Below are 13930 nucleotides of genomic sequence, written 5' to 3' on the forward strand. Positions count from 1 at the left end.
GAGTTTTTTAGCAAACAGTTGGGTGTTTGGGAAGCATGTTGGCACGCTTCTTGATATCCTGGTGAGAGCGGGCGCTCTTCCTCGCGACGTAGCGAGGCACGGGTGCGAGTGGATGTGGTCGGGGGCAGTGAGGCCGCTGGCCTGGGAAGCCGTCTTGTCCTTGGCCACATTGAGTCACACTGGTCTGCAGTGAACCAGCGAGAGTCCAGGTGCAGTGCTGTTTCCTAAAGGCCGGAGTCCCCCCTGGGAGAGGGAAGAGAAGTGCTTCACCCATGGGTGAAGCTGCTTGGAGGAGGGTGTGGTGAAGACAGAGGGTGCCCTTGAGAGCCTGGCGTTGACAGGAAACCGTTGCCAAGAGTTGGCCCCTTGGTCTTTCTGAAGCTGTCAACAGGTTTCTAGAAGACAGGCCGCACGCCACACCTCGTCTTAGGTCCATGCCATTTCTCCTGACCCCCACGCCCCCATTTCTCCCAGCCCCACATGCCGAGATCTGGGGCTGACGGCCCTGTCGATGAGTAGCCGGGCACTGTTCTCCAGGTTGCCTACCGTGCCAGCTGAGGTTCGTCTTGTTGGCGTGTGGGGTCTGAGAACACATCTCCTTGCTCCCCCCACCACCCCCTTCCCTCTGTACCCCAGCCGGAGGCGTGGTCTCTTCTGGATCCCCGGTAAAGTGAGCTGCCTTGTTCCAAATTACATACGCACCAGCTGTCTCTGCTACTCTGATGACTCCAGATCAAACCAGCCTCATTCTGAATCCCTTCACCCATGTTTTCATCCCGCGAGCGTTTTGTGCCAGGCATTGTGGTAACGTGCACTTTCAAGGCCGCATCATCGAACCAGGATCGCTTGCAGAAGTGTGGGTCACTGATGAATGTGCCTTTGACCTGATGCCTGTTTAATCAACTTGATTAAACTGAGTAATACGGTGCTTCTTCCCAAAGACTTGAGGCCTAGAACTTGATTCTGACCTCATTCAGGGGGCGAGTCTGGGCCAGGCCCCTCACTGCCAGGCCTCATTTTTTCTCAGCTTTGGGAGTTAGAGGTTCCCTCTCCCCCGCTCCTTGCTATTCCTAGCACAGACCCTTCCACTGGCCTTCACTGCCGCTGGCCTCGAGCCGGTTCCACTGTTGTTACTACCCCGGCCCTCCCACCCCCTCCCCGAAGCAGTGGCTTCTGTTCCTTTGCTCTTATCAGCTTCTGGAGGTCTCAGGGGAGCCTCTGACAGCACCCGGGAAGCCCCTTCCCCAACTTCCAAAAAGATGCTTTTTTTTTTTTTTTTTAAGAATTTATTTATTTATTTGACAGAGAGAGATCACAAGTAGGCAGAGAGGCAGGCAGAGAGAGAGGAGGAAGCAGGCTCCCCGCTGAGCAGAGAGCCCGACGCGGGGCTCCATCCCAGGACCCTGAGATCATGACCTGAGCTGAAGGCAGAGTCTTAAACCACTGAGCCACCCAGGCGCCCCAAAAAGATGCTCTTTAAGGGTACCAGTGAAGGGGGAATTTGAAATTAGCAAGTTTTTCTTCGTTTGTTTTACCCTTTGAGACCACCCTGATGGCTTGAGTCAGTCTGCTTGGGCCCAAGGTGCCAGGATTATCTGAGTCTTTTCCAGGGTCTCTCCTGAAACCCTCTGGCTTCTGTGAGTGCTGAAGGCTCCCGTGGGCCTGCAGGCCCGCGGGGCTCGGTCTGTCTCCTCTCTGAGCTGCTGTGTTGGAGGCGCTTCTGGATAGGGGAGTCTTCAGGGACAAGATGGGAGTGTTGTGGGCCTCCACTCGTCTCGGACTCTGCTTTGAGGCCAGGGTGAAAAACAGAACACTTGGAGGCTTAGGGGCTGGAGGAAACTTCTAGTCATTCTGTTTACTTATTCCTTTTCATCTCCTCTTCCCACCCACACCCCCAGAAAGGACCGATGGAAGTAGATGTGAGGCTTGCCCTTTGCAGGAGCTGCCGGTGAGACAAGAATTCTCATTGGCTTCCTGTGACTTTTCCTTTAATGCAAAGTGATTCAGGAGGAGGAAAGAAGTTTTCATTTGTTGTTTTCCTTACCACCTAGAGAGCTCTCAGGCTTCTGCCAGGAAAGGGACTTGGGCATTTTGAGTCAAGATTTTGCAGTGGATGGTGGGTGTTCCACAGAGATAAAAACATGTGTAACTTAGGGGACAGGATTCCGGTTTCTCCCCTGCTTGTAGCTGGAGGTCCTCCTGGACCTTCCAGAGACCTTCCCCGCAACCCGCTGTTGGCTCTGAGTGCTGTTGTTCCAGACGGCTGGGGCGCCTGTTGCCCCAGGTCACCCAAGTCCAGGTCAAAAAATCATCTCTGCCTTGTTACACAAGAATGACAACAGTTTTCTGGAGCCTTTCCCCTTTTTGGTGGCTTACATCCACGTAAGCAGCTGACAGCCAAGGTCCTGCAAGGCGAAATCCACACACCAGACACAGCCGGAGAGCGACTACGAGCAGCAAGCGCATCAGCTGCCGAAACATACCTCTGGCCTTCCAGGCCTGCTTCCGATTTTCCGTGGAGCGCAGTTTTGGAATTTCAGGCTTGACCTCTCTTCTTAGCTTACCCCTTCTCCATCCCCTTCTTATCCAGATGAGAGGCAGGTGAGGGCTGGCTCTGGAAACCGACCCCAGTTTGCGTGGACTCTACCGGCAAACACAGCGCTCTCACCGCCGTTCCTGAGAAGAGTTAGGGTTGTCATTCGGGCAGGTGGTCGCATAGAACCGGGCCTGGGAAATATGCCACCAAGACCCCTGGACAGTCTGCAGCGCTTTGTCTCTCCCTTAAGGGCTTCTTATGTCCACAGACATTTACCTCCTGCCTGTTCGGTTTTCTGTTCTGCTGGGCTTGGGATGCGGAGATGAATAAGTTGTGTTCTCTGGGCCTGGCAGTGGGGTGAGCTCCTTGCTGCCTCCGGCCAGCCGTGTCACAAGTAGAGCTGTGTTTTACTTTGTGAGGAGCACAGGTCACACGTGTAAAACTGCTTGCAGCAAGCAGAACAGGCCTTCTGTCCATAGCCGTGAACCTGGCCTCCCACTGCTAAGAGAAGGTAGCGGGCTGGGCTGAATGGTGAATCACCCCTGGCGTCCTTGGTCTCCATGATCACTCAGTGTGGAGTGCTCTGCAGCTGGCCCTCGCCTTCAGGGGCTACTGTGTAGTTGACAGACACTTGCATGTGTCCCCCAACTAATTATTGAGTACTCATGTGTTCCAGACCCATGCTACCTGTCGGAGACACAACAGGGAGCCAGAAAGATGGAGCCCTGGTCGCTTGGCATCAGAGCAGACAGGCAGAAGGCCAGTTACTGTTCAGTTATGGCTGTGATAAGTGCTGGGAAGAAAAGCGACGTGGGAGGGAGAGCACCTTAACCGGGAGGGCCGGCCAGTTATCTGCCTCCACAGCAGGCAGCGGCTGGGTGTGGATCTTGGCAGAACACAGGGCACCTTAGGCAGGGTTGGAACTGGAACGGAGGGCGGGAGGAGCTACGGCAGGCACCACTGTCTTCCACCGCTCCCTACCCTTTCTTCCCCTTCCCCCAAGTCCCTGGCTGGGTTGGGGTTCCTGGAGCTGTTTGCAGACCTGGTGAGCCCCTTTCCAGGGGTGCTCCCTGGGACCTCTGGTGGCATTGCTCTTAACCAGCCCCTGTGGTGTCACTGAGGTGATGGCAGAAATGACCCCGGGGACGGGGTCTGTTTCTAGTTAATCACGCTTTCTTGCCAGGCAGGGGATGGTCAGGTTGTGGGTTGTCCGGGCTTATTCTCTCCGCACACTTGCAGAGTATTTACTTTGGGCCAGGCTCAAAGAGCTCCCAGCAAAGTCTTCTTAGGGTTTTCTTCTGGCCTCTTAGCTGTGGCCCTCGCTGGGAGAGACAGGCAGGGCTGAGTGCCCGTGAAGGGGACTGAGTTTTTTTCAGGTTGCGTGGGTGCTGGGTGACCCGGGACACAGGAAGCACCCCGGCTGTGAGTTCCTAAGATTTCTTTTCTTTTCTTTTTTTTTTAAGATTTTATTTATTTATTTGACAGAGATCACAAGTAGGCGGAGAGGCGGGCAGAGAGAGAGAGAGAGATGGGGGTCTCTATCCCAGGACCTTGAGAACACGACCTGAGCCAAAGGCCCAGGCTTAACCTGCTGAACCACCCAGGCGCCCCGTCTAGATTTCTTTTTTTGAAAGCTGTCCTTCACCCTTTCAGGCCTACGACTGTGGCTGGCCTGGCATGTGTCCTCCCTGCCTGGAACTCATAGCCCAGAGAGCCCCCGTGTGGGAGCACCCCTGTGACTCGTTTGGGCTCCCCTCCAGTGCCGTTCTGGCTGGGCATTCCCAGCTCTGAGCGGGACCCATATTGCACCTTTGGGGTGCTCTCAGCCCTCTGCCCTGTTCAGGGACAACCAGATGTCCTAAGAGGTTGTCCCAGGGTCTCCTGTCTGGGCCCAGTTCTAGGATGGCTCCCACTGGAGGCCGCAGTATTATTTCTTTCGTAGGCTTGTGTGAGATTGGACAGCCAAGATGGTGCTGATGATGTGAACTGTGCCTGACTCAAGTTTTTGTTATTGATTTATTTGTTATTTTTTTAAAGATTTTTTTTTTTTTTAATTTCACAGACAGAGATCACAAGTAGGCAGAGAGGCAGGCAGAGAGAGAGAGGGGGAAGCAGGCTCCCTGCTGAGCAGAGAGCGTGATGCGGGGCTCGATCCCAGGACCCTGGGATCATGACCTAAGCCAAAGGCAGAGGCTTAACCCACTGAGCCATGCAGGGGCCCTGTGACTCAAGTTTTTATATAGATGAGGCATTCCCCCCAAAATATTTGCCTGGGGCCCTGCACATCCTAGGGGCAGACCTGCCCCAGGGCTACCCATTGGGCCCTCCAGCTCTGCATGGCTGCTCTTGGCCTGCCCCAGAGAAGAGGATAAGGGCCCATTGTTTGCTCCCCGGGGGCCTGAATGGCACTTTGTTTTCTTCGTTTGAACTCCCAGGCTGTGGCTTTTCTGCTGCTGCTCTTGGCCGCAGTCACGGATGAGAAATCCGTTCCCACTCTGACTTCACGGTGTTCCAGTGAATATCCTGGGAGGGCAGGGCTGTGAGCCAACTTGGGGTCTTGTGTTAGTCGCTGTGGGGTGGGAGCTAAGAACGGAGGTGCTGAGAGCAGGGCCCTGCCCTACCAGGAGGGCTTAGCTGTGGCCGAAGGAAAAGTGGGGAGACCCCTTTGATCACACTGAGCCGAGGAGCTGGCTGGCAGGAATGTAGGCCCGCCCTGACTGGGCAGGAAGGGAATGTGGTGGGAATGCGGGCTGAGCGGCGGCTGGGGCCGGGGTGGGGGCGGCTGGACCAAGGCAGAGGATGCTGTTTGCCGCCCTCCTCTCTCTGTGCCTTCTTGCTCTCCTCCAGCGGCACACGTTTACCGCGTGGCCTCCTCTCTGGTGTGGAAACGAGCACAATCCCAAGAATGGAAGATGCCTTGTTTATGCTGAGGTCAAAGGCACGGGATGGCGGAGCAGGGCCGGAGAGCGAGCGGGCAGGGAGCCGGCAGGGAGCTCGTTTGTCGGACTTTGCGCCCCAGCTCGGGGGCCCTTTCAGGCCGTCAGTTACAGGGTGTTGAGTCAGGCCCCCTGCCCTGGCTCGCAACAGGAACCCGTCTCACCCCGTCTCACGTGGCCTCACCTCTGGCGCCTCTGCTGGTGTCACCGCACGGAGGAGGCCGTTTGTTTTCTTTTAAAGGTGCTTTGCCCTTCTCCCGGTCTGCAGTGGGGGGGCCTCCTAGACGAGTGTCTCTTCAAGTGGGGTCCGCAGGCCCATTCCAAGGGGGTCCCTGAGTCCAGATGGTGCTCGTAATGCCACCGAGAGATGACACTCTCTCCCCGCGTGCTCACGTGTGCACGGCTGTAGCAGAAGCGGAGCTGGGCGTGGCTGCTGGAGTCCGCGGGAGTCCGGCGGCTGCACGGAGCCCTTGGCCTCCACGCGCTCGCCATGCCAGGAGCCGCCTTCGCACAGCAGTGGCCTTGACGAAGCAGGAAGATGGCCATTTCATTGACTCCCCAGGCGTGTGGGCACGTCCTTCCTCCCCTCTGTGGCGAGATGCGCAGCGGCTGCACGGGCCGAAGCGTGTTGCTGGCTGAGGACAGGCGCTCCTGGGGTTGTGTGGGTTGCGAGCTGAACTGGCCGCTTTTTGCAGGGATCGCTGTTTGTACTCGAAAGAGCGGGCAGTTGTGGTTATTCAGACTTGGGTACTCGACTGACTTTTCTCGAAAAATGGACATAGCAAGCCCATTGCTTCAGAGAAAACCGCTAATAACATTTATTGCCAGTGGCCAAATTCAAGCTGTCAAGGCACAGTGAGAATTTTGGAAAGCTTTTTACTCACCATCATGAGTTCGGCTGCTTTTCAGTCCTTAGACTTTCTGATGATTTTATTGGTGGTAATATTACACATGTGCTATCTCGGTGTTTTATTAGAAAATGTGTCCCCATCTGGAAGATCAGCATGTCTGTGAACCAGGATTTTTCCAAATGACCAGTGTGGTGTGTAAGGTTACAAAATCATGTTGGGTAAAGGGCCCATTTATATTTCAAGATAGGCCAGTGGATTTTTTTTTTTTAGGATTTTATTTATTTGTTTGACAGACGGAGATCACAAGTAGGCAGAGGCAGAGAAAGAGAGACGGGAAAGCAGGCTCCCTGCTGAGCAGAGAGCCCGATGCGGGGCTCGATCCCAGGACTCTGGGATCATGACCTGAGCCGAAGACAGAGGCTTTAACCCACTGAGCCCCCCAGGTGCCCCCAGTGGATTTGAAAATAACACAGTACATTAAGGTTCATAGGGTTTCCTAGCTCATGTTATCATTAATTACTGTTGGTCAGGTTTTGGTATAGTATCAAACAGGAGACTCCAGCATTGTCTGAAATGGCTACGGAAATATTCCCCCCTTTTGTTAATACATGCCTGGGTGAGTTGTCCAGATTTTCCTCCTGAGCATCAATTATCACAACAGACTGAATGCAGAAGCACAGATATGAGACTCCAGTATCTTCTGTTAAGCTAGACATGAAATAGACTTCAAAAATGTAAAACTATACCACTCTTCTGTTTTTAAAAGTATAGTTATGTTTTTTGGGGAGGGTGTGTGCTATGGTGAGTGCTGTGAAGTGTGTAAACCTGGCAATTAACAGATCTGTACCCTTGGGGCTAATAATACATTATATGGTAATAAAAAATAAAAAGTAGGGGGCACCTGGGTGGTTCAGTGGATTGAGCCTCTGCCTTCGACCCAGGTCATGATCTCAGGGTCCTGGGATCAAGCCCTACGTCGGGCTCTCTGCTCAGTGGGGAGGCTGCTTCCTCGAACTCTCTCTCTTTGCCTGGCTATCTGCCTACTTGTGCTCTCTACCTGTCAAAAAATAAAATCTTTTTAAAAAATTAAAAAACTTAAAAATTAAAAAAAGTTATGTTTTATGAAAAGTATGTTAACCTGTAATGTATTTGTTATTATTTTAAAACATGAAGAAACATAAATGAGGGTACCACATCCCAGAATAACCCTGCACTGTGTTTGCTTTGCCTACACAAAGCTCAGTTCCCCTTACTACAAGATTGTCTGAGGTCAGAGAGCACATAGACTTCTGATTGGTGGTTAAAATTTTTATTTGTGCAAGGATTTTAACTTTTCAAGAAGCTTTAACATACGTTAAATTTTTTTTTTTAAGATTTTATTTATTTTTTTGACAGAGAAATCACAAGTAGGCAGAGAGGCAGGCAGAGAAAGAGGGGGAAGCAGGCTCCCTGCTGAGCAGAGAGGCCCATGTGGGGCTCGATCCCAGGACCCTGAGATCATGATGTAGGCCAAAGGCAATGGCTTAACCCACTGAGCCACTCAGGCGCCCCTAACATGAGTTACTTTTAAAAATTCATTTTTAGAGACACCTGGGTGGCTTAGTGGGTTGGGGCCTCTGCCTTCGGCTCAGGTCATGATCCCAGGGTCCTGGGATTGAGCCCCACATCGGGATCTCTGCTCTGCAAGGAGCCTGCTTCCTCCTCTCTCTCTCTGCCTGCCTCTCTGCCTACTTGTGATCTTTGTCTGTCAAATAAATAAATAAAATCTTTAAAAAAATTCATTTTTATAATACCTTTACTTGAGATATAATTCATATACTATAAAATATACCCCTTTTAAAGGGTTTAATTCAGTGGCTTTAGTATACACAGTGTTGTGTAACCAGCACTACTATTCCAGAACATACTCCTAACCCCAGAAGAAAACCCCGTGCCCATCAGCAATCACTCTGTTACCCACCTCCACCCCCAGGCCCTGGCAACCAATAATTTGCTTCTGTCTCTGGTTTTGCCAATTCCAGACATTTCCTATAAATGGAGTCATACAGTATGTGGCCTTTGTGTCTGGCTTTCTTCTGTTAGGGTGTTCTCAGGCTTCAGCCACTTGTCACAAGTACTAATTCAGTCATCTTTTTCTTGGCTGAATAATATCCCATGGTATGGATAGACCACATGTTTATCTGTTCACCAGTTGGACCTTTGGGTTGTTTCCACTTTTTGGCTCTTCTGGCCCGCGCTGCTGTGACCCTTGGAGTATACAGTTGGTGTAGACACGTATTTCTGTTGCTCTTGTGTTTCTGTCTAGGAGCCGGGTCATAAGGTAATTCAGTATTTAATCATTTTTTTTAAAGTAAAAATTCAGTTTATTCATCTGTTTATGACACGGTACACAAGAGGCAAAGTGTTTCACATCATAGATTTCACTTCCAACTCCTTGGAATGTTCATTTCTTTGGCTAAAAGGAGACACTAGACATGAGAGGCAGGCAAGGCGCAGGCAACTGCAGTAAGGATGGGGAGCGGGTGATACTAACGCCATCCCTGCGGGGACGGGCACAAGGGGACTATTAGTCACAAGCTCTTTTCTACAGTTGCCATCTGGAAACAAAGGAGCACCACTCCTGGATGCTCAACTGTCTTGGGCCTCAGTCATCCCCACCACACAGGTACAGCAGCGCTTTCTGGTAGTCGCCCTTCGTGTCTTGCTGGATGTAGTAATACAGGGACTTGCCATGCTTTCTCTTGAATTCAGACCTAATTTTCAAACATGTCCACTTCACTGCGAGAGACCATGATTCTTATCAGAACTTTATCACGAGTCCCCTTGCCCTTCATGGAGCCATACAGTCGGTCAGCAAAATACAGGGGCTTCTTCTGAATGCGCTGGACCAGGTTTAGGAAAGCATTATCCAGGAAAGGAAAGCATTTCCTTTGACCTCCTTCTTGATGCTCTCCAACATGTCATAAGGGCTGTAGCTCTTGTTCCTAGCAAATACTTTCTGGAGGTGACACGCTCCGCTCGGTCACGATGCTGACCCGCCAGGGTCCATCAGGTCCTTTCCTCTTCACTCCGGCATCATAGAGATCCCGGGCGTCTTGGCCAATCCGTTCATAATCAGTGACAGAGCCATCCTCTGCCCTTCCGCCCTTCGCAAGGGCAACCATCAGCTTGCGGAAGTCACCAGACGTGTCAGAAACGATGTCCTCCAGATCAGTCTTGTACATTTCCTTGTAGACTGTTAATTTCCTGAAGCTCTTGGTTGGTCCTTGAGCAGATGATCTCAATGAGGGAGTCCTCTTCCGTCCCCAGTCCCTTCATGGAGGCTTTCAGCTCAGAAGCGTCATCCTGAGCAGGTGTTTTTAATAGGCCCAAAATCACTGTCTCCAGGTGGCCGGACAAGGCTGATTTCAGCGCTGATGCAAGTTCCTTTTTGGTCCTCCCCTGGTAGGCAAAGGCAGTTCCTGTCTCTGTTCATTGCTGCGGTTGGTCAAAATGTTGACAGTGGTGGCCTCATCCACACCTTTGGTCTTGATGGCCGTTTCAATGTTCAGAGCATCACGCTCAGCATCAAAATTGGTGTATGCTTTGACCGACCCATATGCACTTGGGGGCGTGGAGTGATCACCCTCCAAGCTGAGCTTGCAGAGAATTTCGTGAACAGTAGACATTTGGAAGGAAGCTGGGCCCGGCGCCGAAAGCAGCAAGCGTCCCCAGTTGTGGAGCCCAGTATTTAATCATTTGAGGGACTCCAGACAGTTTTCCGAAGCGGCTGCACTGTTTTATATTCCCACCGGCGGTGTGTGAGGGCTCTGATTTCTCTGTGTCATCATCGGTACTTGTGACTGGCTTGTGGACTGCAGCCATCCTGGTGGGTGTGAAGTCTGTCTCACTGTGGTTTTGATGTGCATTTCTCTGATGAGTATATCTTCATTTGCTTATTGGCCATTTGCATGTCTTCTTTTGCAGAAATACCTGCTCAGATCTCCTCATTTTTAATGAAGTTGTATTTTTGCAGTTGAGGTATAAGAGGGTGTGTGTGTGTGTGTTTAAAAATTTTATTTAGTTGACAGATAGAGATCACAAGTAGGCAGAGAGGCAGGCAGAGAGAGGAGGAAGCAGGCTCCCTGCGGAGCAGAGAGCCTGATGTGGGGCTCGATCCCAGGACCCTGGGATCATGACCTGAGCCGAAGGCAGAGGCCTTAACCCACTGAGCCACCCAGGCGCCCCATGTGTGTGTGTTTTTTTTTAAAGTATGTATTCTGGATATTAGACCCTTAGAAGATTACATGATTTGTAAAAACTTTCTCCCATCCCATGCGGTTGTCTTTTCTCTTTCTTGGTGTCCTTGGGAGCACAAAAGGTTTTTCATTTTGATGAAGCCAATTTATCTGTTTTCTTTGGTTTCTCACAAGTCTTCTGTCAGAGCTAAGAAGCCAAGGCCACAGAGATTTATATTTTATCCTAAGAGTTTTATAGTTTTAACCCTTGCATTTATGTCTGATCCATTTTGTGTGAATTTCTGTGAATGGTGGGAGGTAGGGGTCCAAATTCATTCTTTTGCTTGTGGCTCTCCAGTCATTATAGCACCATTTGTTGAATTGTTTTTGACACCCTGCTCAAGATAATTGACTAACTATGAGGGTCTTATGGGCTCTCAAGTCTATACCCTGGATCTGTGTCTCTATCCCTCTCCCAGTACCACACCATTGTTGGCGGCACCCCGCCCAGTCTTGATTACTGTAGCTTTCTAGCGATGTTTTGGAATTGGCAAGCGTGACTCCTCCAACTGTGTTCTTCTTTTTCAAGATTCTTTTGGTGGTTCTGGTTCCGTTGCATTCCTTTATGAATTTTAGGATCATCTTGTCAATTTCTGCAACTAGAGGAAGCTGCAGTTCTTTTTTTTTTTTTTTTTTAAAGATTTTATTTATTTATTTGACAGATCACAAGTAGGCAGAGAGGCAGGCAGAGAGAGAGAGGAGGAAGCAGGCTCCCTGCCGAGCAGAGAGCCTGATGCAGGGCTTGATTCCAGGACCCTGGGATCATGACCTGATCGGAAGGCAGAGGCTTTAACCCACTGAGCCACCCAGGTGCCCCGGAAGCTGCAGTTCTTGTTAGGGTTTGTAGTGAATCATATTGCCATCTTAACAATGTTTCAGTCTCTGATCCATGAACTTGAGGTGTTTCGCTTTTTGTTCAGGTCTTCAGATTTTCTCAGTGATACTTTGTAGTTTTCAGTGTACCAGTTTTGCACTTCTTTTGTTAAATTTGTTCTTTGGTATTTTATTCTTTTTGATTCTTTTTTTTTTTTTAAGATTTTATTTATTTATGACAGAAAGAGCGAGAGAGGGAACACAAGCTGGAGAGGGAGAAGCAGGCTCCCCACTGAGCAGGGAGCCTGGTGTGGGGCTCGATCCCAGGATGCTGGGCTGCTGGGATCATGACCTGAGCTGGAGGCAGGTGCTTAACGACTGAGCCCCCCAGGTGCCCCTTCTTTTTTATTCTTATCTTACTCTATATTGGTTAAACTGTACGGGGCACCTGGGGGGCTCAGTGGGTTAAAGACTCTGCTTTCGGCTCAGGTCATGATCCCAGGGTGCTGGGATCGAGCCCCACATTGGGCTCTCTGCTCAGCAGGGAGCCTGCTTCCTCCTCTCTCCCTACCTACTTGTGATCTCTGTCTGTCAAATAAATAAATAAAATCTTTTTAAAAAAATCATAAACTGTATTGATTTACTCCCCTCCCCCCGGCCCCGGCCCCGACTGTCTCCTCACCTAGACCGAGTCCCCACAGGGCATGGTACTTAGGTAGCACAGTGCACTGCCGTAGAGATTTTCTTGTGTTTTTGTTGTTGTTGTTCACACTGCCCTTGTGAAGGAGGCATGGTCTTACTGCCCCTGGCCTAGTAGTTGAAGACACTGATTCCCAGAGAGCAAGGTGACTTACTTCTTGGCACAGCACTCATCAGTGGTAGCAGAGGTAGGACCAGGATTTTTCTGAATCACAGCCCACTCCTCTTTCCAGGCATCATCATGAGTGGGACTGGCACTCTGTTCTTGTTTCCTGAGCCACCAGGTACCCTGACATCTATTCTGTCCCCCCCCCCCCATTTGTGTGTCTGTCTCTACATAGAGCCCCCAGGGCATGAAGGGAAGAGAAAGATTAAGGCTGATACCATGAGGGCCGACCACTGGGGTCACTTCTCTGGGCATTTCCAGCGTGCCAGGCTCTCCTAGGTATTTCCAACATAGGCGACCTAATTAAGTTCTCAGAGCCACTCTATCAGGTGACTCGGATCCCAGCGTGCTACAGAGCAGCAGGTGAAAGTTCAGAGGGCCTTGGAAACTCCCAGGTCAGAGAGTGAGTTACGTGTTCAGCTCCAGTTACGGTGCTGCAACAGGGGGAGGCGTGGGGAGGCGGGAGGGAATGGGGGCTTTCTCGGAAGCTGACGCTCATCAACACCAGGTTGATTCGGATCAATCCAGAAGCATTTGGTCATTGGCCCGCAGCTGGGATCTCAGAATGATTGGTTTGCTGCTCCCTTCCGGGGGTGACTCTCCCTCTCTGTTTCTCTGGAGCACCTGGCATTATTTTCATTACCCAGTGGACATTCTTTACAAGCTTTTCCAGTAAATCAAAGACACTCTGCCTGCCTGCTTTGCTCCATGGAAGTGAAACCTCACGGCCTCTATGACCGGATTTGGGGTGATGTAGAAGAAAGGGGGACAAGGTCCTCAGAGGGGTCCCCGCTGCCGGGCTGATGTGAGCCAGGCATGGGAAAGACGCAAGACCTGCTCTCGTCAGCTGCGTCTCCACCCCCAGAGCAGAGCACAGCCAGCTTCCTTCTTGGAGTCGCTGACATCTGGTCTGTCACATCCAGGGCTGCGGCGTTGTCTCCACACCTGAGTCACCCGTGAACCAGAACAGCGCTGAGTATCTTTGCCGTTGGTTTCACTGAGCCAGACCCTTCCTCCCCACTCCCACTTCTGTTTTTCTAAAGTAGGAAAACACCTATGAAAGTAGTAGACCTTGGTGGCCTTGGCTGTATTTTACAACTATATAGAAAGTTAACCGGGGCAGTTTTTAAAAAAAAATATTTATGTGAGAGAGAGAGAAAGAGAAAGTGACCACGAGCAGGGGAAGGAGCAGAGGGAGAAGCAAACTCCCCACAGAGCAGGGAGCCTGGTATTGGGCTCAATCCTAGGTCCGGGAGACCATGATCTTAGCCAGAGGTAGAGCTTACGGACTGAGCCACCCAGGCGCCCCTAACTGGTACAGTTTTTGATGCTGGGTGTTCTGCTTAGATGGAAAGCAGCGGCACAGATGATTATGTTTCTGTGCCGTGAGCTCGCCTTCTTCCCCAGCCTCATTCTGGCACCTGCTGCCCCAGCCACGCCAAGCTGTGCATGGCTGTGGACATGCAAAGCCAGGTGGTGGTGTCCCTGTCACACTGCTCCCTCTTCCTGGATGCTTGCCCTTCCTCCTTCCCTACAGTCCACCTATCCCTCTCCTCCTCTTTGAGGCTGCCTCCTATGATGCCCTTCTGGATCCTCGATCCCCCTTCACCTACCAGTAGCTCAGGGCTGACACCTGCGGCTGATTTCTGTAT

General features: G+C 51.1%; 1 protein-coding gene and 1 pseudogene across 3 annotated transcripts in view; one reads left to right on the plus strand and one right to left on the minus strand.

Annotated features, from left to right (window-relative positions):
• The window catches only part of PC (pyruvate carboxylase), a 108976-nt gene that overhangs the window by 43362 nt on the left and 51684 nt on the right, over positions 1–13930 (plus strand). The window lies entirely within an intron of this gene.
• LOC123948315 lies at positions 8931–10037 on the minus strand (annotated as a pseudogene).

This window comes from Meles meles, chromosome 8, assembly GCF_922984935.1.
Source record: "Meles meles chromosome 8, mMelMel3.1 paternal haplotype, whole genome shotgun sequence".
Taxonomy (NCBI): domain Eukaryota; kingdom Metazoa; phylum Chordata; class Mammalia; order Carnivora; family Mustelidae; genus Meles; species Meles meles.